This window comes from Pongo pygmaeus, chromosome 8 (genome assembly GCF_028885625.2).
Source record: "Pongo pygmaeus isolate AG05252 chromosome 8, NHGRI_mPonPyg2-v2.0_pri, whole genome shotgun sequence".
Classification (NCBI taxonomy): Eukaryota; Metazoa; Chordata; class Mammalia; order Primates; family Hominidae; genus Pongo; species Pongo pygmaeus.
In genome coordinates this window covers 15,001-40,464 of record NC_072381.2, presented here as the reverse complement: position 1 = coordinate 40,464, position 25,464 = coordinate 15,001, and the positions used below count along the sequence as shown (strand labels likewise).

Below are 25,464 nucleotides of genomic sequence, written 5' to 3'. Positions count from 1 at the left end.
TCTCTCACAAGGCCACGGAAGTTTTCCTTGATTATTCCCCCAAATATGTTTTCCTGGCTTTTAGAATTCACTTCTTCCTCAGGTACACCAATTAGTCTTAGGTTTCATCGTTTAACAGAATGCCAGACTCCTTGGAGTCTTTGTTCATGTTTTCTTATTCTTTTTTCTTTGTGTTTATTGGATTGGGTTAAATCAAAGACCTTGTCTTCAAATTCTGAATTTCTTTCTTCTACTTGTTCAGTTCTATTGCTGAGAGTTTCCAGAGCATTTCACATTTCTAAAAGTGCATCCAAAGTTTCCTGATTTTTTATTGTTTTTTTTTTTAATTTAAGCTATCTATTTCCTTGAATATTTCTCCTTTCACTTATTGTATCATTTTTTGGATTTTCTTGCATTGGGCTTCACCTTTCTCTGGCCCCTCCCTGATTGGCTTAATAACTAACCTGAATTCTTTTTCAGATAAATCCGTGATTTCTTCTTTGTTTGGATCCATTGGTGATGAACTGGTGTGATTTTCTGGGGGGTGTTGAAGAGTCTTGTTTTGTCAGATTACCAGGGTTGGTTTTCTGGTTCCTTCTCATTTTGGTAGACTCTGTCAGAGGAAAAGTCTAGGGCTGAAGACTGTTGTTCAGACTCTTTTGTCCCACGGGGGTGTTCCCTTGATGTAGTACTCTCCCCCTTTTCCTATGGGCATGGCTTCCTGTGAGCTGAAGTGCATTCATTGTTGTCTCTTTTCTGGGTCTAGCCACCCAGCAGGTCTACCTGGCTTTGGGCTGGTACTAGGGGTTGTCTGCATAGAGCCCTTTGATGTGAACCATCTATGGGTCTCTCAGCCATGGATACCAGCGCCTGTTCCAGTGGAGGTGGTGAAGGGTGCAATAGACTCTGTGAGAGTCCTTAGCTTTGGTGGTTTAATGCTCTATATTTGTGCTGGTTGGCCTCCTGCCAAGAGGTGGTGCTTTCCAGGAAGCATCAGCTGTAGTAGTGTGGAGGGACTGGCAGTGGGCAGGGCCCTAGGACTCCCAAGATTATATGTCCTTTGTCTTCCACTACCAACTTAAACATTTGTGACAATTTCAAGATCCGAAACTTATGTGTAATTGAATTTACTCTGGTAGCTTAAGTTCTGGTAGCTTATTTTCTTATATGCTTCAATCTTTATAATTTAGTTCCCACATGAGGGAGATCTAATATTGGAAATATTTTCAATGTGTATGTTTATGTATTTACTCTAGTTGTCCTGGCACAAGGTTATCAATGTTGCTATGTGACCAGCCATTGGCTTTTCACATTTACAACTCCTCTGAATTTTTTCTTGCCTCATTTCTGGTGCTGAGAAATTCCGATATTTTCTCCTCATCTCCATTGTACATTTTAGGGATTCTTGAAACTTTTGATGCACAAACATCCACACTTTCCACATAAGTAAAATATTTTATTTAGGTATTTTCTAGCAGACACTGAGCTCTCATGAGAAATCCTCAGTCTCTTTATTTGGAACACTCCCTCCCCAGTACTCCATATGGAGTAGTTATGTGTAGAATGTGATTACTTCATTAATATGTCAAAATATGGATACATTTTGAACATATTTCTGAAGCTGTAATCCCTTTCTTGATGAATAGTACCTGCACATGAGCAGAATTGATGTTTTCTCTGGAGGAGTAAGTTAGCACTGGTAGAATCTGTTCTGTAATCCCAGGTCCTTGGGCTCCAGTGTCAGTGCTTCCTCCTTAGATCCTCCCTGACCCTGTAAATTTACCTCAGTCTCTATTTCCTAATCCAATAGCTATTTAAATTGATCTTCAATTACTTTGTATGTGGCCAGATATTATTTATGAGTTATATTCTAATTCATATTTTTCTGATGTAATTTCAGAGAGCCTAGAAAATATCACCTAGTGAATATCTACTTCCATGAAGTCAGTGACACATTTTTAGGTCTTAAACTTCAGTATTTAAAATATTTGTCTCTGGAATTTGAAAATAATATGTATGCCTTGTTTACTGGATAAAAAGGCTAATCACTTGTTCATCTGATTAGTAATCAAAGTTTCTAAAATTTAATACTTGATGTTACTTTATGTTTTATATAAATGTGTATTTCTATGACAGTTTTAGTGTCACCTAATATTTTCAGTTTTGTAATTTTTATTTATATGAATCTTTGTATTATACATTTTAATGTCATTGGTATTAAAACTACGTGTGCAAATAGCTTGAAATAGCACCTAACACATCATGGATTCTATGTAAATATTCACCATTCTATTTCATCACATTTTAACCAATTCATACCATTCTTCATTTGCTAACATTTTGTTTGTCCTCATTCAAATTTGTGTTGGTGTCCTGTCTGCATATTAATAAAAGTGAGGAGGTAGACCCAGACTTACATCTTGATTAAATACTAAGACAAATGGCACATTTTCCTAGTTCTATTTATATACAACATTACATTTGTCTCACACTGTAAATATGAGTATTCAGTTAAGTACAGCAAAATAATAATAATAATCTTAACCTTCCTACAACAGATGTTGGGATATTCACGGATTGTCCACAACTTCCTTCTCCCAACATTATTTTTATTCTTACGTCTCAACTGCCATGAAAACCTAGAAGCATGAAATACTACAAATTAGAAACAAATTCCCTGCTATATACAAATTGTAAAAGTAAACCAAGAAGAACGAGAATATATGCGTACTCATACAGCAAGTAAATAGATTAGACTAATGAAAACTCTTCATCAGTCTATCCTAGGCTCACATAGCTTCACTAGTGAATTCTATTAAACACTTAATGAATAACCAATCCTTCACAAACACTTGCAAAGCAGAGAAGCAGGAAAACATCAGTTCATTTTCGAGGCCAGTATTACCCAGATAACATCAGACAAAAGCATCACAAGAAAATAAATGTGCAGACTATTATCCCTCATGAATGAAGACAGAAATCTCCAAAAACTGTAGCAAACTGGATGAAACAACACATAAAAATGTTAGACAAGTCTGGCATGGCGGTGCACACCTGTAGTCTCAGCTACTTAGGAGGCTGAGGTGGCAGGATCACTTGAGCCCAGGAGTTTGAGGTTATAGTGAGCTGTGACTGCCACTCCACCCCAACCTGGGTGACAGAGTGAGGCCTCATCTCTAATAAAAATTAAATTAGAAAAAAAGACAATATAACCAAGTGGAATTATCTTACCAATACAAATTTAAAAATCAGTGTAATATACCATATTAACAGAATAAAGGAAAAGACTATGATGATTTCAATGGATGTTTGACAATGTCTGACACTCATTCCTGACAAATCTTCCTGAAATCTAGCAATAGAAATAACTTCCTGAACCTCCTAAAGGACATCCATGAAAATTGAATAAATTCCACTAAGGTATATTGAAAGGCATATTGATACTTCCAACTCTATGGTTTTAAAAATTAACAATGAAATGAGAATAACAGTAATCTATCCATCTGGAAAACATTAAGCACCTTTCTAACAATATTTCTTTTGTATGTGATGAAGGTAAAAATCCAGATTTAATAAGAGGAGTGCTTTTGAGAGGACTGAAATTTGGTGTTCCTAATTCTTCTGACTTACTAGCAATTAGAATCTAATTATCAATAATGCCAAGAAGACAGGAGTATTCTCCAAAGACATTAAAATGTATAACACAAAGATTTATAGTTAGGCATAACATGTAACACAAAGATTCATTGCTTGGCGTAACAGCATTTCATATTTGAATCATTTAATAATAATGTCATCATTGCGTATTCTCCTGGAAATAACACACAATACAGACTTCAAAAAATCAGAGCTTTTGCTGGGGATATATGCTCCTTCCAAAGGCGATTAATTGTGTGCAATATTCTGAGAATTAATTCCTCCAAAGGTAAAGTGTGGCTATCTGGGCTTCTGGGAATATTCCGAAAATCCACATATTCTAAAAATCTTTTCCACTACAAACCACCATAAATGCTGGACAACAGAATATGTGCTCAACTGCGCAAATTATACTTTGGGGCTTTTGTACAGTTTTTGCATAGAAATATTTAAGTGAATATAAATTAATTGAAATGTTTTCCAGGTGGATATTGAGGAAGAAACAGAAAAATCCAAGATAATCCCCTGTGGAAGAAAATTCTCCAACCCAAAACTCAACCGAACTCAAAGCGCTGAAGAGCGCATCAATTAAGACCTGTCAAATATAATCACATGATCTAATAGTTTTAAATATGCAAAATAAAGAGCACCAAAGTCAATGTCATTCAGAAATAGCAACAACAAAACCAGAGCACCCTGATGCAATTAGGCCTCAAGGAATTCCAAAGTAGTGTATTAGGTATAGAAAATATATGTGTAATTAGAAATGTTTACAGAAATTAGAGATGTGTTTTTAAAAAAGATTTGGCCTCTAAAACAGTTAACAATTCCAGTAAAGAAGAAAACAGAAATTCAATGTTTGATATACATACATCAAAGTAAATTTTAGGAAAATGAAAGATCTGTGCGATGACAGAATCCAAATTATATAAAATGTAGAAATCTCAATATTTGTTTTTACACATTTTAAGGAAAAAACAACCCTGAAAGCATAAAATGCAGAAAATTATGTTAATAAGTCTTGAGTTTTCAAGTCCCTCTCACTGACTTTGGCACTTAGAGAACAGCCAGCACAGGCTCAGGATCCCCTAACGGGCATTTCTGCCAAGGAGACCATCCTCATGAAAATGGAGCAGAAAGCTATGTGCACAAGGTGGATGGATGCTCCTCTCCCAGAGACCAGAAGGTGCAGGTGTAGAGGGAGTGGGCCAGGGAGGGGCTGTGAGCACCAACCCGGGAGGGGTGGCTAGACCTCCATTGGACCCTCCTGTCCGCAGGGGCCTCAGAGGGTTCCAGCAGAGGCGAGTCGTAGGTTCCCTGTCCCATGGCTGGCCCCTGAGACTTGCTTCACCTGCCAGCTCTTTCCACAAAGACATCAGGATGGCAAACCGAACCCAGCCCCCTCACAGAGAAAGGGGATTAATGTCAGGGCCCATGCCCATCCTGGCCTTTTCAGTCACTGTTTAAGTAGTGAATAGGTTAGGCCAGAATGTGCTGCTGTGGCCCCTGGGATCACATCCCTGGAGGGAATTTGCCTGTGGTTGTGAACTGAAGGGTGAGGCTGCATAGCCCACTTGGGGTTCAGTTAGCTGAGACTTAGTTTTCAGCTCAGTTCCCTCTGCCACTCCTGGGGGACTTGGGCTTGTCTAGAACAGGCATTGAGGATGGCGTACAGCAGACATGCTGAGCTGTCAGGTGGGTGCCAAAGGGTGAGCATGAGGCATCCCGAGGGTTGGAGCCATCAGAAGGCCCTCAGGTCAGCTCAGAGCCAGCCCAACCTGTGTACCTGGAGCTGCAGGGTGGGCGCTGGGCAGTGGGCTGGTCAGAGTGGACTGAGAAGCCAGTCAGGGAGGGGCTTTCATTGCCCATTTTCCTGCGGTGTAAATCAAGTCCCCAAGGCCACAAGCCAGGTGGGGCAGAAACACTGGGCTGAGGCATCGCCTTCTCTCCTCTTGGCTCACATAGGCCCCTGACTTTCCTGGGCTTGCCTGAAAGTGAGAGAAGATCCCTCTTCTTGTGAGGGTGGACACAGAAGTCACCAGTCACGTGTGGTGAGGGGGGCTCAGGCACCCCCAGAGTCTTTGCAGGGCAGCACCCACTACTTGCTGGCTGGACCGGGAGGCCAGGCTGGGACATTGTGGGAACTGAGGTCGCCAGTCCCCGCTATACCTCGAATCTATCCCCACCCTGCAACATTGGGCCAGCTCAGGCTCTGCCACCAGCTCCCCACATCTTCGTCCCTCAGAGCCCTAGGGTTGGTTCCCCCTACCTAGTGTCTCTGGCGCCTGCTCCTCACTCTCAGGCCTGACAAGCACCCAACCCCCACACCTGTGTCTTCCTGAAGGCGTGGGTGTTGGGACCCCTGGCACAGAACTCACAGCTTAGCTACATGTGTGTCCCAGACTTGCTTAATCAATGGAGCAGTGAACTCGCTGCTTCTGGGGTGCAGTCTCCTGCATTTCATGGGTCAGGTAGACAGGCTGCTTCCCCTTCACCCTCAGGTGTGCGCACACACAGTCATCTCCACCTGCAATCCAGTCCCAGCTGAAGCCGCACGCTGTGCAACAGAGGCCTGCACACGACCTCGCTGTGCACACAGCAGGGGCTGCCCTCGGTCCCTCCCTCTCCCCTAAGGCCCCTGCCTCCCAGCCCCACGACCCACAGGAGGAGCCAGTCCCCTAGCTCAGGGAGCCAGGGTGGGTGCGGCCTGGGGACTGGGCGTGGCAAGCTGGCCCATAGGGTCGTCCCTAGCACCTACCAGAGCGCGTACGAGGGAGCCGAGGCTGCAGCGCCGGGTGGGCAGCGAGCTCCCCGGAGACCCACGCAGCGGGTCAGGCGCCAGCGGCCTCCAGGTCTGGGCGCGGGCCGGGCCACCACGGCGCGGCTTCCCGCTCTGGAGAGTTTATGGCTCCTGTCCTGGGACGGCTCCGCAGCCGCCAGGGAGGGACTGGAGGGACCGCGGCGGGGACAGGCTGCTGCGCCAGACGGCCCTGGACCGCCGCTTACGCCCCTAAGCCGCCCTCCCAGCCCAGGTGACCCGTCGCCCTACCCGGGGAGCATCGCCCTCCTCCGCCGGGGCCCGAGCCCGGCGTGGGGGTTGCAGGCCGGCGCCACAGCCTGAGGACACCGCGACCTCTGCCCCGGGGAGCGCGCCGAATGCCGGGTGGGGCTGCTGTTGCGGGCCGTGGAGCCGCAGCCCCGCTGGAGGGCAGGGTCCGGCTGGGCGTCGGGGTCCTGGCAGAGACCGCGGCGAGGGCAGGAGCAGGTGCACTGGCCGCTGCACACGCGCCGCCAGGCTCCCGGACATCGCGGGCGCGCCCCCTGGTGGCGGCCGGCTCCGGAGCTGCGGGAGGGCGGTGCCCAGTTCCCAGCCAGGCGGCAGCGCGAAGCTCCTTCCCCGCGTGGGGGAGTGGGCGTGGCCCAGCAGCCCGAGTGCCTCGCTAGTGAAAAAGCTGGGGTTGGAGCTGCCACGGAGGGAGGTGTGGGGGCCTAGGGGGCTCTGCCTGGACCTTCTGGGTGTCCTCCTGCGACCTCAGGTTCCTCACCTGTCCCAGAGGACTGATGGGCTGCTGTGGCAGGGTTGTTCGGAGGATTAAACCAGATAGTCCCAGTAAAGCCCCATTAGCTCCCCTGGCCTCTGGATTTTTTTTTTATATTATTTTTCTGGCTTTCCTAGGAAACTTTGCGGAATGTGTCCAGGTGTTGAAGCGGGAAGGCTGGACCCCCTCCCTTGGCGTCGCGGTTCCTTCCAGACGCCCCCTCTTCTTAGGCTGTTTTCAAGCGCACACCCGGCAACATGTGCTCTACCCAAGAGGGCTTCACAGATCTTCCTATGGGTCTAAAACCGGAAAGCTTTGTTCCCTGACCCCTGCCCTCATGTCACCCCAAACCCAAGACTTTTGGTGGAGCGGGCTTCAGACTCGAGTGTCAGTTTAGTGCTTTTTCCCTAAGGTCTGCCCAGGGCTCTTATGACGGGGTTAGGGTTAGGGGTTAGGATTAGTGTTAGGGTAAGGGTCAGGGTCACGGTTAGGGTTAGGGTCAGGGTCAGGGGTTAGGGTCAGGGTCAGGGGTCAGGGGTCAGAGTTAGGGTTAGGGGTTAGGGTTTGGGGTTAGGAGTTAGGGTTAGGAGTTAAGGTTAGAGGTTAGGGTTGGGGTTAGGGTTAGGGTTAGGATAGGGTCAGGGTCGGGGTCGGGGTTGGTGTCGGGTTCGGGGTCAGGGGTCGGGGTTAGGGTTAGGGTTAGGGTTGGGTTAGGGTTAGGGTAATGTAAATAATTTCACATGATGACTACTAATAAATTATTATTTATATTACACTATTACATAATGTAAAGGCTATTAAAACATGTTTGTCTTCAAAGAATGGCCTTGGTTTCTGTTTGCAGTGTCTCCTCATGGAAAGGTAGTGCGTTCCTGCTAAATCATGGACAAAACGGGCCTCCAGGAGCTACAGGCTGCAGCAGCAGCTTCTCTTCTACGTCCTTCACTGCCTGATACTGTTGTTGACTTTGAAAGCTTCTTTCGGTCTAGTTTTATCAACAGAGCTAGTATTTCATGAGGATCTACTACATACCAGGTTCCAGAAAGCTAAATGCCTTTTGTTTGTTATTATTCACCAAATACAAATTACAACTCTCTTCTCATTACTCATACAACAAAATTTAGCTGAGGGAGATTGAGTGACTTTCCCAGGGTCACACAGCTACTAAGAGCAGAGTCGTATTTAGATTCATGTGGGAATACTGAACGCAGAAATGAACCAGCGGAAACATCCTACGTTCCAAAAGCCTACTGAAGCCATTTGTTCTTATTTTAAGGGAAATCTTTAGGCTAATTTTAAATTCCAAATACCTATGAATGGCAGAGATCTACAGATTTGATTCTGATGTAAGAAATGATGCTCACCTGCTGGTTACTGCTACCACCCCACAACCCTGAGCATACTGGACAAATGTCTAAGCCTCGTGGTTAGTGGGGACAATGCTGGTGGAGTCTGAAGTTGTCATGCAGTGACTCACTCAAGCTTAGGCAGATTTGGTGATATATGACACAGAGATGCAAAGAAATGCTGTAGCTGATACACACAGGATGGCTCTGGGAGATGCAGAAGGAGCACATCACCCAAAATAGAGCCAGACAGACATCTTTAAGGAAGGAGCAAAGGGGCTGCATCTTAAAGAATGAAGAAGGGTTTTGTCATGAGAGATGGGGCAGGAAGTTCTTGAGAGGCAGAGGGAGAGCATGAGAATGTTGGGAAGGGAGGAGAGATTCTTATACTTCTGGGAAGCTGACAATCCATCAGCATGTCCAGAAGGAAAATAAGGTGGAGGAGCAGAAATAGATGAGGCTGGATATAGAAGCAGGGCTGAAGCTGTGTCGATTGTGGTAAAGAGATGTGATTCTATCCAGAAGGCAATAGGTAGCATTCTAAACAGAGATCTTTTAAAACACGAATCAGCAAATATTTTCTGTAAAGGGCTAAATGTTACATATTTTAAGTTTTCCAAACCATATGTTCTCTCTCTCAACGACTCAGCTCTTCCATTATACCATGAAAGTAGCCAGAGATATTATATAACACATGTATTGGCTGTGTCCCAATACAACTTTACTTACAAACGCAGACTGTGTCAGACATGGTCCATGCATAGTAGTTTGCCACACCCTGTTTTAGAAAGCTCAGGTTTATGATGTGATGGAGAATGCCTACAAGAGCTCTTGTTTTAAATGGTAGAGTGAACATACACTGGAATTCTATCCTGCTTGACCCAAGCTCTTGATAGTGAAAGGTAGAAAAGATAGATAGTAAATAGATAGATAGATGATAGGCAGGTAGATAGATAGATGATAGATAAAGAAAATACATAGCTGTTCCAGAAAGCAGAAATGGATAACTTCATGAACCAAAAGCAGAGTAATATACTTTAGAAAGGAAGCAGGCTGCAAAACCCACAGTGGCAAAGCAAATTGAATTTCCAACTGCCTCTTGTAGCCCCTTCCTGCAAGTAGTCATAGCCCAGGGTGTTCGACTTCTTCCTCTGTTTTTTGTTTGTTTGTTGTTTGCTTTTCTGTGGGGTTTTTGTTGTTGTTGTTGGTTTTTGTTTTTGTTTTTTAAAATTCCCTTTCCCTGCTTTTTTGTCACAGCAGCCTTTGTCACTTCAAACACCGCAAGTGTTCTTTAAAAAAAAATTATATCAACATTTCAATTAAAATGCAACATGTCTGAAACTTGGTATCTGGAGAGGTGAGATGGGCAAAGGAGCCCTTGTTACTGCACGTTTTCATTCTCCAAACTTCACCTTGCACACAGTAACAGACAATGCACAAAGCCACTTCCTCATGGACTGAAATTCTGAAATCCTTTTATGCCTGGCCTTTCCATCCTTCAACTTCCCCTCTCCCACGCTGTGAATGATTGTACTGGACATTTTTGTTTTAATCTCAGTGGCAGGGGAACACAGGTAGCTCTAATATAGCTGTGACCCAGATGCTTGTGTTTCTAGCATGTATTTATTTTGCAGCAAACATTTACATCCATGATTTTTCACTGTCTTTTGAAAATAATTAGGCAATATCTCATCTGAGGTAGGATGTTTCTAGTGGTTGTGTTCTGAGGGAGAAAAACTAATCTGTTCTCTTTCCACAGCGTTCTAGGAACAGTAAGAGGACTTTGTGCAAGAATAATTTGTTTCCACACTACAGAGTGGGTAATAAGCAGATTAGTAAAAACAATTCTGCTTCACTTCAATAACAGCCTCCTCCAACTCATTTTTTCTCAACAAACTTATTTTTCCAGCAGAAGAATCCCAGACTTCTTAGAGAACCCAGTGACTTTTTGCACCTTAAATCTGTGAAATCCTCAGGTTTTCTTCTGCCATATCCATAGTTCAAACAAAGATGAGGCAAAGCTAGACACATTCCTGAAGGAACCCAAGAAATTCCTTTCTTTCTCTCTCTGGAATGAAACGAATTCTCTAGACTGCCAGTTCTAACCTTCAAAAACCAAACCTGTTTGTGAGATCTCCTTCAAATACTACTGTAGACCCCAGTGTTTATTCATTAATTTTTTTAAATATTTGTTTTATTTGGAATCAAAGTATTTGTAATTTTAGTATTTGTATTAATATAAGGGAGAAATGTTTAAATCTGTCTATGCCATATGTGCCTCTGGCTTATTGCTCAATTAATTGTAGCCTCAGGCTAAACTTTGGTTTCTGTCTTTAATTTTTGTGAGAAGAAATATAACTGATCTCAAAACATCTGCTTTTATTGTAGGGACTTGTGCTGCCATCTCCATTCCTCTCTCTTTTCTTGCAATCTGGGTGGAGGTTCTTTAATATGAACACTTCAACCACCTTCACTCTCCCGTGTCCACTATCAGCACACTCAAACTTATCCAGCCAAGGCTGTCATCTTAGGCCAGGGATTTTTTAGGAATCTATTTTGCTGTGATGTGGCTGGCACCCCTTTGACTCACTGTATCACCCCAGGGTTCTTTTCATTTTAGAAGCCCAAGAGGGCAGAAAAAGAAGTAGGTGAGCAATTAAACACTCTGAGTCAGGAGCGTCTCCCCTTGTGTTAAGCAATGTTGTAGAACATCGTATTTAGTAAGCTCTTTGCAGATGAGCCACGTGGCTGCTGAGCACACATGCCTGCTTGCTGCTGTGAGCTCAGACACCATCATCATTAGTCTTTTCCACCTCTGGAGGGAATTGTAAGGGCCACTTAATAACCTGTAAATCATAGAGAGTTAAAGATGCTTCCCCAAAACACTGATGACAGAATGAAAGGTGAAGAGTGTTAGCCACAGGTCAAAAGTGCAGGAAAGTCTCTCAGTGTGGGTTGTTGAAGAAATGCAGGTCTTTTTCTTTTGGAAGTCTCCCTAGAATGGGGTCAAGGGCCCTGCCCATTCTAGGATGAAAAATTGGGATATTAGACACCCTCAGATATTTATCCCAAGTTTTCATTTTGGGCTTTTAATTAGTTTGTTCATCCATCACAATCTCAAATGCTAAGCAAGGCATTTGAATCTCTCCACAGTCCAAATCAGCACCGTCCTTTAAAGTTGAGTTTCTTATTATTCTCACCGGATATACCTTATTTATCCCACACCCACCCCAATAACATATCGTGCCCACTGTTATCTTTGAGAAAACACTTGAATTTTACTCAGCCTGGAGCGCTCTTCACATGTCTTGTCCAGATCCAGTTCAGACTCATTCTTCAGCCGTGCATCAGTCAATGGGGGTTAGGTTAAACTGTGGTGACAAACAACCTCTAAATTTCAGTGGCTCAAAAATCTTCTTCCTCATTTATTTACATCTCATCACTGGTCAGGTGAGAGGTAGCTGTGTGCTGTGTCATCCTAACACAGGAATCCATACGGAAGGAGGGACCATCAATAAGGTCCCCATTGCTGTAGAAAAGAGAAAAAAGCATGCAGAATAGAACTCTGTTTCTTGCAGATTTCTCCTGAAAAAGTCACATGTTATTTCTTCTCACCTCCATTGGCCAAAAAAAAAAAAAAAAGTCATGTGGCCATGGGAAAATTTAAGTAGGTGGGATGGAACAGCCAGAATGCATTCATAAGAAATGAACTGAAAATATTTAGAGAACAGCACCAATGACTATCATGAATGCCAACATACATCCCTAACAACCCAGTGCTGTTACCCTCCACACTTTTTATGTCTTTCAAAGTATTAGAACTTCATATCTGAAGCCATACCACTCAGAGGGAATGCAAAATACATAATGACATCTCCTTTAGGATGTCCTTAGAGAATTCAAGGGAAAGAAGTTAAATAATTTAAAAGTGCTTTTGGGTACAGCTATTTAGCACTAGATGGTAAGATTAGACATAGATTGTAAAGATAATAATAGGGTTAGGGATAGGATTAGGATCTGGGTCAGAGTCAGGGCTGGAAGTATGGTTAGAGGTGGGGTCATGGTCAGGGTCAAGATCAAAGCCAGGGTCAAAGTAAGGGTCAGAATTAGGGACCAGGGTAGGGATCAGGGTTTAGGTTCAGGGTCAAAGTCTTGGGACAGGGTTAGGGTTAGGATTAGAACCAGAGCTTTGTTCTCCTCAGGACCCACCCGAGGGTGGGTCACCATGGCTTTGGAGCACCTGGTAGCATGTCCACAGTGAAGACCAGAGTTTCATTGTCCTTCAGACTGACCTGGGGAGACGTGGCTGCAGGCCATTGAGGAAGGTGAGGCAAAAGCTTCCTGTCTGCTCCCCATGTGCTGAGGAGGGAGCTCTGCCATGGGCTTTACTTTCACACATTATATTCCACAAGTCTTCTTTTACAAAAGCATCCCTTCCTTGAGGCTTCAGCTGCTCATCGCTGCTCATCATCATAACGTGCCATAATATATAGTAAGATTGAGGTTTGTTTCTGGGGATAGATCTTGGTATAGAGAAAGGAGAAATGCTTAGAGCCACCATCAGGACAGTTGGAATGAAAGCTGGGGATAGGCAGAGGCTGGAGGAAACATGTGCACCCACTGTAAACACTTTTATTCATGTTTTAATTACTCATTTTTCTTACAGTGTTAAATTAGTAAAAATAGTATTGAAAAATTAAAAAGTAGGCATATTAAAACTTGCAACACTATTTAAGCTTAGATATATTATTTGTACCTCATCAACATTTTTTATTTTGTTGAGAATGTCTAAGGTTAATTGGCAGCGTATTTCTAATAGTAGATAGAATAATGTCTGTTTTATAAACATTGACATCCTACATTACACGTGTGAACCTGAAAATCTGAGACAGCTCTCAGATTTTTTAGAAAGTTTATTTTGCCCATCTTGAGGATGTGCACCCGTGATGCATCCTCAGGAGGTCCTGACAACATGGGCCCAAGGTGGTCGGGGCACAGCTTGGTTTTATACACTTTAGGGAGACATGAGACATCAATCAATATGTGTAAGATGTACATTGGTTCAGTCCAGAAAGGTAAGAAGGCCAGACAGGGGGCTTCCAGGTCATAGCTAGGTAAGAGACAAACGGTTTCATTCTTTTGCATTGCTGATTACCGTCTCCAAATAAGGCAATCAGATATGCATTTATCTCGGTGAGCAGATGGGTGTCTTTGGATAGAATGGGAGGCAGATTTGCCCTAAGCCGTTCCCAGCTTGACTTTTTCCCTTCAGCTTAGGGATTTTGGGTCCCCAAGATTTGTTTTCCCTTCATAAGGTGTTCCTATGAGCATTAATTATTCATTGTGTATTTTATTACACAAATAAGGCACAGATTTTTAAAAAATCATCAACTTCATGGCTACCTATATAGACATAATTACATAGAAGCTCAACTAAATTTGCAAATATTCCAGATTTTGGGTTTCCAATAATTCTTTGTGATTCTTTAAAAGGTAAAGTATTTTTTTTCCATAAAACATAGCAACATTTAAAATCACCCGTAGAATGTCCTGCCATTTTTGTTTTTCTAGTTTCCTCATTTTCTGCAAAGCCTCGCTGACGAAATGGACTTTCCTTTTATACTCTTCTGTTTTAGAAAGCATTGTGGTAAAACATTGAATCATGATGGTCATAAGTTCTGTTCACATTTTTTCTTTCTTTGAATATTTTTTCCCAGTGGCCAATATTTGATTCTGTTGTATTATGGCTAAAAGGTAGGCATGGCAACAAAATAAAGGCAAGAAGTCTTTGGAATAAGTGATCCCATCACAATCAATCAGTTTGCCATTGGAACATATTTTTACAAAGTCACTCTTTTGAAAATATTTAGCTATGAATTGAAACAGAGTCTGTAAGGTTAATATTTTTCCTGGTCTAAGGTGAACAGCATTTTAGGTTGCGTCCATGAACCCAGGACACAACCACAGCACAAGAAACAAATACGATAATTAAATTTACACATATGTGTTACTACTGTAACAGAAAACGTGTAAAGAACATTTGTTTTGATTTATATATCAGTCTGCACTGTTTAATTTTTTGTGTCATAAATGCTCTTATTTAAAAAAACAGGACTAGTTAACAGTGTCAATTACTAGTCATTCATGGTATAAATAATTAAACAAGGAAGTGTTAAAAAAACAGTGTTTTAAATAAAGTTTTATTTTACATCTTTTTTTTACTTACACAGAAATTGTCAAAAAAAAAAAGCAGAGATTTCCCACGTGGCCGCAACCTAGTTTCCTCTCTTATTAACATCTTCTATCAGTGTGTCTCACATGGCTTATTAATATCTTACATAATTTGTCACAGTAAATGAACCAATACTGATAGACTATTATTAACTAAAGTTCATATTTCATTTGGATTCCCTTAGTTCTTCCTCTGACCCAGGATCCCATCCAGGATCCCACATGACAGGTAGTCATCACGTGGGCTCTTCCTGCCTGTGACAGTGTGTCAGGCTTTCCATCTCATGATGACCTTAATAGTACTGAGGAGGATTGGTCAGGCATTTTGTAGAATGTCCCCCATTGTCACTTCATGTTCTCAAGGTGAACTGTCTGCTTTGATGTTCACTTGGATCATTTGGCAGAGCTACTGTTTGTCAGATTTCTTCACTGTGAAGTTATTTTTCCTCCTTGTCCATATTGCATGTGTTCTTTTGGAGCAAGTCACTATGCAGAGCCCACACTTACGGAGTGAGGAGTTGGCTCCACCTTCTTGATGGCTGAGTGTCTACATCAATTATTTGGAATTCTTTTGCAAAGGAGATTTCTATGCAACTCCATTTGCTTATTCACCTATGTATACATATACAGACACCTAGATAATTACTTTAAGCTTTAGTTATTATTCGACACTACAGCATTATGTTGCACAATTCATTCCTGTGTTGGCCGTTGGTAGCTGTTTTTATTGGCTCTTATTTTTCTTTGATATATTTTAATTTTTTTTAGTACTTACTTACTTTCTGATACTTCAAGGTTATCCTGGCTCCTATATTTACTGTCCCAGTTCTAGTATCAGACATTTCTTCAAAGAGCCTGATGTCTTTCAGAATGGTAGGAAAACTTACATCTGGCTGCTGAATTAGCACATTGTATCTTGTCCCTCATTAGCAATGCTAGGAAGTATATGTATGTATCTAACCTACCTACACACACCTAATTATAAAGTTTTCTATGTAGAACTGTGTGTCTATATTAAACTAAACATAAGTTTACATTGATGTCTCCACCTCTGATCTACTATCACATGAATCATCCTAGACTTCTTGCTTTGCTAATTTGTAACCTCCCACTTCAACACTGAGAAACCTGGTTCCTACCATCTGCGACTTATGTAAGTCATTGTTTTATTCCAGATACAGATACTGTGGTTTTACAATTGTTCACAATTGCTTCTGTTGGAAAGGACTTTATAAAATGGAATCCAGTGATGAAGTATAGTTCATTTTCCTTCAGCCTACAGATTCTATTCATTTTCAAAGTGACTTAGGTCAACACCATTTTCTCTGCACCTTCAGTGAGTTTTTACCTACATTTGTGTCTTAGTCTATTTTGTGCTTCTGTAACAGAATACCTGAGACTGGGTAATTTATAAGTAAAAAAGGTTCATTTGGCTCACAGTGCTGGTGGCTGGAATGTCTGAGACTGGGCAGTTGCATCTGGTGGGGCCTCAGTCTTTTTCACCTCATGGTGGAAAGTAGAAGGGGAGCAAGGGGTGCACCAGAGATCACATAGCAAAAGTGAAAGCAAGAGGGAAGCCAAGGAAGCCAGACTCTTTTTAACTACCTACTGCTGCAGGAATTAATCCATTCCTGTGAGAGCAGAACTCACTCACCCCCATGGGAGTACATTAATCTATTCATGAGGGATCCATCACCATGATGCAAACACCTTCCACTAGGCCCCACTGCCCCACACTGACACAGTGGGGGTCAAATTTCAACATGAGTTTTTGCGGGGACAAACCACATCCAAACCATAGTAATTTGTAGCATAGTTAAATTCTTTTTCACATGATGTATTCTGTCCTGGGATACTCCACACCCTGAGTAATTTTATTTAATTTGAATAGAGTTTGATTTACCCATTTGGCCATAAAATTCTGTGTATTTTGACAAATGCATTGTGGCAGGTATCCCACTATTAAAGTATCATATGGAATGCTTCAAACCCCCACCCCATGGAGCCAATGGCTTCCCATCTGTGTAGTTTGCCTTCTCCAGTGTCTCATTAAATGAGGTCACACTGTGTGTATCCTCCTTAGACTGTCTTCTTCCACTTACCAATGTGCATGCAAGATTCACTCATGTCTTTGTGTGAGTTGATAGCTTGTTCCTTTCTATGGCTAAATAGTACTCCATTGCATGAATGTACCACAATTTGGTTATGCATTATGGGGAGTAAAACCTTCCTCTTCTGGCTTTGTTCCAGGGTTGAAGACCTTCAAATTAACTGACAATAGATATATTAGTAGGAGAGACAATACTTGGCTTCTTATTCCACAAGTATCATTGTAGGACAAAATTCATCAGATGGCAGGATCCAGTTTACAAAGAGGTAAAAATAGCCCAAAAACAAGAAACAAGACTAGAATCTGATAATCCACAATAGCTATAGTTTTCCTCTGAAAAAAATTTTTTTTGAGACAGGCTGTTGCCCAGGCTGGGGTGCAAAGGTGCAATCTCAGCTCACTGCAACCTCTACCTCCTGGGTGCAAGTGATCCTCCCTCCTCAGCTTCCTGATTAGCTGGGACTACAGGCACATGCCATCATGCCCATCTCATTTTTGTATTTTTGGTAGAGATGGGGTTTCACCATGTTGACCGCTGGCCTTGAACTCCTGGCCTCCCAAAGTGCTGCAATTATAGGCATGTGCCACCATGCCCTGCTAAGTTATAGTTTTCCATTGAAACGTAAAATTTCTCTCTGTAATAACCATCATTTTTTATCGTAATCAAAGTAAGACTATTCTTGTTTTAAAAATAAGTGTAGTTTTGTTAGATTTTGCTTGATTATTTATGTAAGTGCAGCAAGAACAGGAGATGACCACATAGGTGCTTTCAAGTTTCTTTGCTGGAAGTTTTCATACAGAATCTTAGATTTGACTTTCAAAAGCCTTATTCAGGCTAAAAGCCAAGCTAAGAACATACTATCAAATTTCAGCTGCAGTCCTTATAGCTTTGTGTGAATTCCTCTCTTCTTGAAGCCCCCAAAATATCCCTAAATTCCTGGAATTATGTCCTGTTATAAGGTTCTTATTGGACTTTTGATAACAACTATATCATCATGAAAATAAGAGTATTCAGTAAGAATTTCAAAATTCTGGAGAAATCAGGCAGAGAAAAAAAGATAAATGCGTCATTTCTGTTTACAAAAGTATAATCTACTAAATTGTTGTAAGTTACAGTTAGATTAAGAGAAAGAGATTTCTTAAATCCAGAAACTAGAACATTAAAGAACCAAAAATGCTCCAAAAAGCTATAAAATTATAATCAATTTTCAACAGTTCATTCAGTGCCATGTAATCAATTCCAGTCTTGTTGGATCTTGGGTTAGCAGTGTCATGAACCCATCAATTTCCCAACCAGACTTCTGGAGACCTTCACTGAGTCAAGTGTATGGTCTTAAAGTTATTTAAGCAATGTCATCAGAACCCTATAACCAGAGTACCTGTCATAGTCTTTTCCGTGAGTCTCAGAGGGAGTCCTGTGTTGGAGATGAACATTCTGACCTGTAGCTGATTGCAGGAGTTTTCAGGAAAGCATCAGAGGGAAGTAATATCTAAATGACAAAGAGTATGAAATGGCTGTGATGAAAGATCTGAAGAGAGTTCATTCTACCACAACTGACAAGGATATTCAATTTTTTCTGTGGCATACAACATTTATTTATTTATTTAGAGACAGAGTCTTGCTCTGTTGCCCAGGCTGGAGTGCAGTGGCACGATCTCGGCTCACTGCAAGCTCTGTCTCCCGGGTTTATGCCATTCTCCTGCCTCAGCCTCCCGAGCAGCTGGGACTACAGACGCCGCCACCACGCCCAGGTAATTCTTTGTATTTTTAATAGAGACGGGGATTCACTGGGTTAGCCAGGATGGTCTGGATCTCCTGACCTTGTGATCCACCCGCCTCAGCCTCCCAAAGTGCTGGGATTACAGGCGTGAGCCACTGCGCCCGGCACAACATTTAAAATAATAATTGGAATTATGACTCATTACTCTATACTGGCACATAGCATGGATAAGGAGGACATTGACAAATTTCCAGGAATTTTATATAATTTCTGAAAACATAAAATTTTACCCACACAACTATAACACAGGGAAGGTTAGGTATCTCTTTTTATTTGTATCTTATGTATCATTTTCCTTATAAAAAATACAACCTACTTTACTTGCAAAACATGCCCCACTTTTCTTGCATGCTTTGCATAGAGTTGTTTCTAGTTATTCTATTATTTCTAGTAGTTTTATTTACATGTATTGATTATAATTTTAATCTTAGTAATCTTTTATTTTCCAGAGAAAACTAGGAAGTAGACAGTTATAAACTGACATACATTAGGTTAGAAAATGTATGAATATACCATCTCCCAATATCTAGAGGGATGTGTTTCCTCATAACACAATTCCTCAGTGTGGCAGAAAAAAACATGTTTATTAATGGGCCAAAATATCTTTAGTCTCTCTGTAAAAATAGGAAGCCAAAAGTATATAAACTTGAATTATTTATGTTCAGTAATTAATGTTTTAGTATTGTATCTTATTTATAAATTGTCTAGATAGTTAATGCAAATCTTTTACTTAGCTTAACTTTAAGGTTAAAAATTACCAAAAGTACTTTGGAAACTACTATTAGGCAGATTTACTGTAAACAAATTATTTTTGAAATAGTGTTTTTCGCTTTTCACAAGATGGCACCGAAAGCGAAGGAAGCTTCTGCTCCTCCTAAAGCTGAAGCCAAAGCTAAGGCTCTAAAGGCCAAGAAGGCAGTGTTGAAAGGTGTCCACAGCCACACGCAAAAAAGAAGATCCACATGTCACTCACATTCAGGCAGCCCAAGACACTGTGACTCCAGAGGCAGCCCAAATATCCTCGGAAGAGCACCCCCAGGAGAACAAGCTTGACCACTATGCTATCATCAAGTTTCCGCTGACTGCTGAGTCGGCCATCAAGAAGATAGAAGAAAACAACACACTTGTGTTCATTGTGGGTATTAAAGCCAACAAGCACCAGATCAAACAGGCTGTGAAGAAGCTCTATGACAGTGATATGGCCAAGGTCACCACCCTGATTTGTCCTGATAAAGAGAAGAAGGCATATGTTCGACTGGCTCCTGATTATGATGCTTTGGATGTTGCAACAAAATTGAGATCATCTAAACTGAGTCCAGCTGGCTAACTCTAAATATATGTGTATCTTTTCACTATAAAAAAAATGCTTTTCATAAGAATGACAACTTAATTAGAATCAAATCTATAAGCTTTAAGATTTTATGTTTCTAGTAAGTATAATATTAGCTTATTTGACTAGAACTCAAGCAGAATGGGAATTTATGCTTGTTTTATATTCAATAGTGATAACTTTGAAGACATAGTTGTTTTATTACACCAAAAATATTATATTAATCTTATTTAACTAAGTTTTATCCAAATCGTGTTAACTTAAAAAACATTTGATCAGTTCCTATATTTCTAGGAGCTTGGTGAATATTTATTTGTAAATGCTTATTTTTTTCCAAGCCAAGTTAGAATAGACCACTTTTAGAGGATTTTATAAATGAATTTTGCAATGCTATCCGGAGTTAAGAAAATATCACATATACATAACATACATTAATAGATATACAAACACAAATAGAGATTTCATAGCTTTCATCCTGAAATTTCAGCCATGAATCAGGCATAAATATTCTGATGGTTAATTTTAGACCTCTACTTGATTGGATTAAGAGGCACACATAGCTGGTAAAACACAATTTCTGGGCATATCTGTGAGGGTGTTTCTGGAAGACACTGAGATAACCATGACCCAATGTGGATGGGCACTGATATGGTTTGGCTGTGTCCCCACCCAGATCTCATCTTGAATTGTAGTTCCTATAATCCCTACATGTCGTGGGAGGGACCCAGTGGGAGGTTATTGAATCATGGTGGTGGTTACTGCCATGCTGTTTCATGATAGTGAATGAGTTCTCATGATCTGATGGTTTTATAAGGGGCTTTTCCCCTTTGGCTCGGCACTTCTCCTTGTTGCTGCCATGTGAAGAAAGACTGCTTTGCTTCCCCTTCTGCCATGATTGTGAGGCCCCTGCAGCAATGTGGAACTGTCAGCCCATTAAACCTCTTTGTTCTTTATCAATTGCTCAGACTCAGGTATTTCTTCATAGCTCTATAAAAATGGATGAATACAGGCACCATCCAATTGGTTGAGAGCCCAGATAGAACAACAAGGAAGAGGAAAGGTGAATTATCTCCTTCTGAAACGGAAACATCCTTCTGCTCCTGCCCTTGACATCAGAACTTCAGGGTCTCAGAACTTTGGCCTCAGAATCAGAGTTACACCATTGGCTTCCCTGATTCTGAGTCCTTTGTATCTGGAGTGAGCCATGCTACCAGCTTTCCTGGTTCTCCACCTTGGAGACAGGCTATTGTGGAACTTCTCAGCCTCCATAATTACGTGAACCAATTCCCCTAATGAATCTTCTCTCATCTGTCTATCTACATATATTCTATTGATTCTGCCTTTCTGGAGAACCCTGACTAATGTGATAACAATAATACAAAATTCACTAGTTTACATTGAAGACTTGGTTTTTGTCTTTGCCCCATTTTATATTTGTATTATAACTGTGTATCTGGAAAATGGAACAATTTTTTTTCTTCTTCATATGAGGGCTAAAGCTTTTTTCTCACCAATATTTTTGGAGATTTTTAAGATTTTCTTTTGTTTTGACATACAATCTTATGGAGGCTGAGAAATAAATTTTTTTTTCTATTTTATTTTTCAGCCCCAGGTGTTTGCTTTTGCAGATTCTTGAGCACATTGAGAGCCTCCAAGGCATGGAGCAGGGTTCCTAAAGTTTCAGTGATTATAGGGAGTTGAGAGACTCAAGTGGGAAAGGAAAAGTCTAAAAGGAGGCAATTTGGAGATAAAAATTTTCTCAAAGGAGCCATTAAAGTTCTAAATAATTCTTAGTAGAGTCATGCAAACAGGAAAGGAAGTAGGATTAGTTCCATATTGGTGGAACAGAGTCAGCAGAGGTTTGAGAAGGGAGAATTTAGTCAACTGAGAAGTTCCCATGAAAGGAGCAAGAACAAGATGACAGAGACGCCTTGAAACAAAAAGCCAGGAATAACTTCCAACCCAAGACGAGAACAGAGAGGCCTCAAAACCAAAGCTAGGATAAGAAACTTGTAGCCCAAGAGTTACCTTCCAGACAAAGAAGCCTGAGATTCCAACCCAGCTTCAGAGAGTACTCACTCAAAATGTTACTGAAACTGTAGGCTTTTTAATGACTTAGCCATGCATACAAAAGGCATTCCCTAAGGTGGCACAGAAGGTGGAGCCCCCATATCCAAAGATAGCCAAGGAGAAAGAAAGACCCCTGTTGCCAGAGCCAGTGGGCAAAGGCAACAGAAAAGGAGAGAAGGGTCCTAATGGGATGAGATCCTTTCAGATTTAGGCTTATACAAACTCCTGAGAACTGGCAGGTTGACAGCCATAAATGGGGTACCAACATTTCTACTGATTGGATTACAAGTTCTCAGGCATCCAAAATGATTAACAAAATGACAATTTCTAGGGCTTCTGTGGGAGAGTATGGAAAGGTCTTTTTGAACCTTTTAATGCTGTCAACGGAAGAATGATGAGGTTCATACATTTGGAAAGGAGACATTTCTTCATTTTTATGTTTATTTTTATTTTTTTTGAGACAGAGTTTCACTCTTGCTGCCCAGGCTGGAGTGCAATGGTGTGATGTTGGTTCACTGCAACCTCCACCTCCTGGGTTCAAGCGATTTTCCTGCCTCAGCCTCCTGATTAGCTGGGATTACAGATGCCCACCACCACACCTGGCTAATTTTTTTTGTATTTTTAGTAGAGACAGGGTTTCATCATGTTGGCCAGGCTGGTCTGAAACTCCTGACCTCAGGTGATCCACCCGCCTTGGCCTCCCAAAGTGCTGGGTTTACAGGCATGAGCCACCACACCCAATGAGAGATTTATTTCTTATAAAGGGTTGCAACCTGCAGGGTTGTCTTTCTGACAGGCTGGGAAGCATAGCCTCCAGTCAGAAGCCAGAAACAGATGCTTCAAGGAGGAGGGAAAGGAAACAGTAATTTATGCTGAGTGGAATGGCCAAATACATTTATTTAATAAGCTCTAGGAGGAGTCACGAATATTTATGGAAGGAGAAATGCATGAATGCGCAATTGAGTTTCTTGCTTTTTCATGGGTCCCACGTACAAAAAATGGCAGTGTTAGCATGATCCCAGGGTGGAGTTTTCAGCCATCTGACATTAAAAGGTGAAGCAGAGGACAGGAAAACTCGCTCTGTGCATCCTCTATACGCTGGCCAGAACCTCTCCGTCATGGGTAGTCTCTTATCAGGCAAGAAAGGAGAGGTTGATATCAGTGGTGGAGCCTTTGAAGGGGCTGGTTTCTGTTAAATCCTTAGGGAAGAAAGCCTCATCATGGTTAGCAAAGGAGGGGGTATAACGATGTGTATCTGACCCCCATCTTCCCATCCTAGCAAAGCTGAGAACTCAGTGTTGAAAGTTACTCTGGGGTCCCCTCAACCAAGAGTGGGTCTGTTCAGTCAGGTGGGAGCTTAGGATTTCATTTTCATTTATCACTGCTAATGGGAAAGAGTATGCTGTCTCCATGGCAGCTGAATTTGCAAGAAACTCCTTGGATGGGGTTAATGGCAGTTGTATTTTTCTGGGAACTCTGCTTTAATTGGATAAAGTAAGTTCTGGTAAGATTTCTTCCTTTATCTTCAGTATCTCAAGCGTTTTCATTTAAATAATCTTTATAACAACTTTTGATGTCTGAGTGGATTCCCACACAGTCATCTATTGTAAGACTTTCTGATTCCTTTTTTTTCCTTTGGTCATTATGAATAGGGCTTCTGTAAATAATTGCATGGTAGCTTTTGTTTGGAAATAACATCAAAGTAGTTGTCAAAATACTTACGAATGTGATTTTTGGATTGTAAGGTGAAAAGAGTTCTTTTTTTCCTCCAGCAATTTGTCATTTTTTAAAGAGTTTAGCAGTTCTAAGAGATATAGAGCAGCTGTGCTATCTCATTGTGGTGTTCAGTTCTCTAGTATGTTGAGCATCTTTTTGTATGTTTACTTGCCATCTGTAGATCTTCTTTGGTGAGGTGTCTGTTCAGATCTGTGTGCATTTTTAATTGGGCTGTTTAACTTATTGTTTAGTTTTAACAATTTTTTCTATATTTTGAATACAAATTCTCAGATCTGTATTTTGCAAATATTTTCTTCAATATGTGGCTTGTCTTTTTGTTCTCTTAACAAGGTCTCTTCCAGAGTATAAACTTTAAATATTAAGAAATCCACATTGTCATTTCTTCTGTGTATATCAACCTTTTGTGTCATTTGTTAAAATTCATTATCAAACCCAAAGGCACATAGCTTTTCTTCTATAGATTCTTCTAGAAATGGTATAGTTTTGCATTTTTAGTGTAAGGATGGTTTTGAGTGATTATTTGTGTAAGTTGTAAAGTTTTCATCTACATGCATATCATTTCTTATGGTTTCCAATTAATCGTTCCCTCACTATATTTGGGAAAGACAGAGGACAGTGGGCTCTGTTAGAGTAGATAGATAGCTATACATGAACAGGAGGGGGAGCTCCTGGAAAAGGGAAAGTCTGGGAAGGCTCACCTGGAGGGACCACCAAAAATTCACATAGTAGCATCTCTAGTGCTGGGGTGGATGGGCACTTGTCAATTGTGGGTAGGAGGGAGAAGAGGTACCTATGGAGAAACACCATAGAACTCGTCTTAAGATGCCCCAATCATCATTCACTCTGCAATAAAAATGTCAGAATATTGCTAGCTACATGCTGATAAGAAGGACAAAGGGGACATTCTTAAGAGAAACCTGGCACCGTAAGTACAGATCAGGGCAGAGAAGGACATTCAAAAGAGGCAGGCACAGTAGGTACAAACGTGACCGCTGTCAGCCCGCCTGGGATGGCGGGAAGGAGGTTGGTGCAAGAGTGGATTCGGATTGATCACCACACATGTACCTCAACCAACAGTGAGGAGGTCCCACAAGCCTATGTAGGGCAAGTCAGGGACCTAAGGCAGTAGCAGGAAAACCAGACAAAGAAAACAGGCGGAGACTTGAGACAGAGGCAGGAATGTGAAGTCCAAAATAAAATTCACTGCACAGGACTCAGCCTGTTTTCATGCACGATCAGCCCACTCCTCCCTATTTTTCTACAATAAGCTCTTTACACTGTATTTGTTTTCAATGAAGTTATCTGCCATCTTTGTACTGCCTCTTGGTGAAAATCTTTCTTCCAAGTTAAACAAGAACTGGGACATCAGCTCTCCCCAGTAATAGCTCCGTTTCAGTTTGAATTTACAGAAGTGATGGGGCTTAATAATTGGCGCTCCGACTTTAATTGGTGCAGGAGACGGCCAGTAGGGGACGCCAGCCGTCATACCGGGAGCAAGAGGGCCCTGCCTAGTCCCCATCTTCCTGCAAGTGGCGTGCTGCCACGACACTGCCAGCAAGAGGGCCCGGCAGTCCCCAGGTGCCAGCAGGGGGTGTAGGACGACTACACTGTGAGCAAGAGGGCCTTGCAGTGCCCTGGTTGCCAGCAGGGGGCGTGCTGCCACTACACTGTGAGCAAGAGGATCCTGTAGTGCCCCCAGCGGGCA

General features: G+C 41.7%; 1 long non-coding RNA gene and 1 pseudogene across 1 annotated transcript; one reads left to right on the top strand and one right to left on the bottom strand.

Annotated features, from left to right (window-relative positions):
* Positions 1 to 2,422: 2,422 nt before the first annotated feature.
* LOC134740131 (uncharacterized) lies at positions 2,423 to 7,610 on the bottom strand. The gene is made up of 3 exons (XR_010127365.1): positions 7,161 to 7,610; positions 5,402 to 5,603; positions 2,423 to 3,153 (listed from the first exon to the last, which is right to left on the bottom strand). It is a non-coding gene; the product is annotated as an uncharacterized LOC134740131 (long non-coding RNA).
* Positions 7,611 to 19,462: 11,852 nt separating this feature from the next.
* On the top strand, positions 19,463 to 19,949 carry LOC129006494 (large ribosomal subunit protein uL23-like; annotated as a pseudogene).
* The last annotated feature ends 5,515 nt before the right edge of the window (positions 19,950 to 25,464 follow it).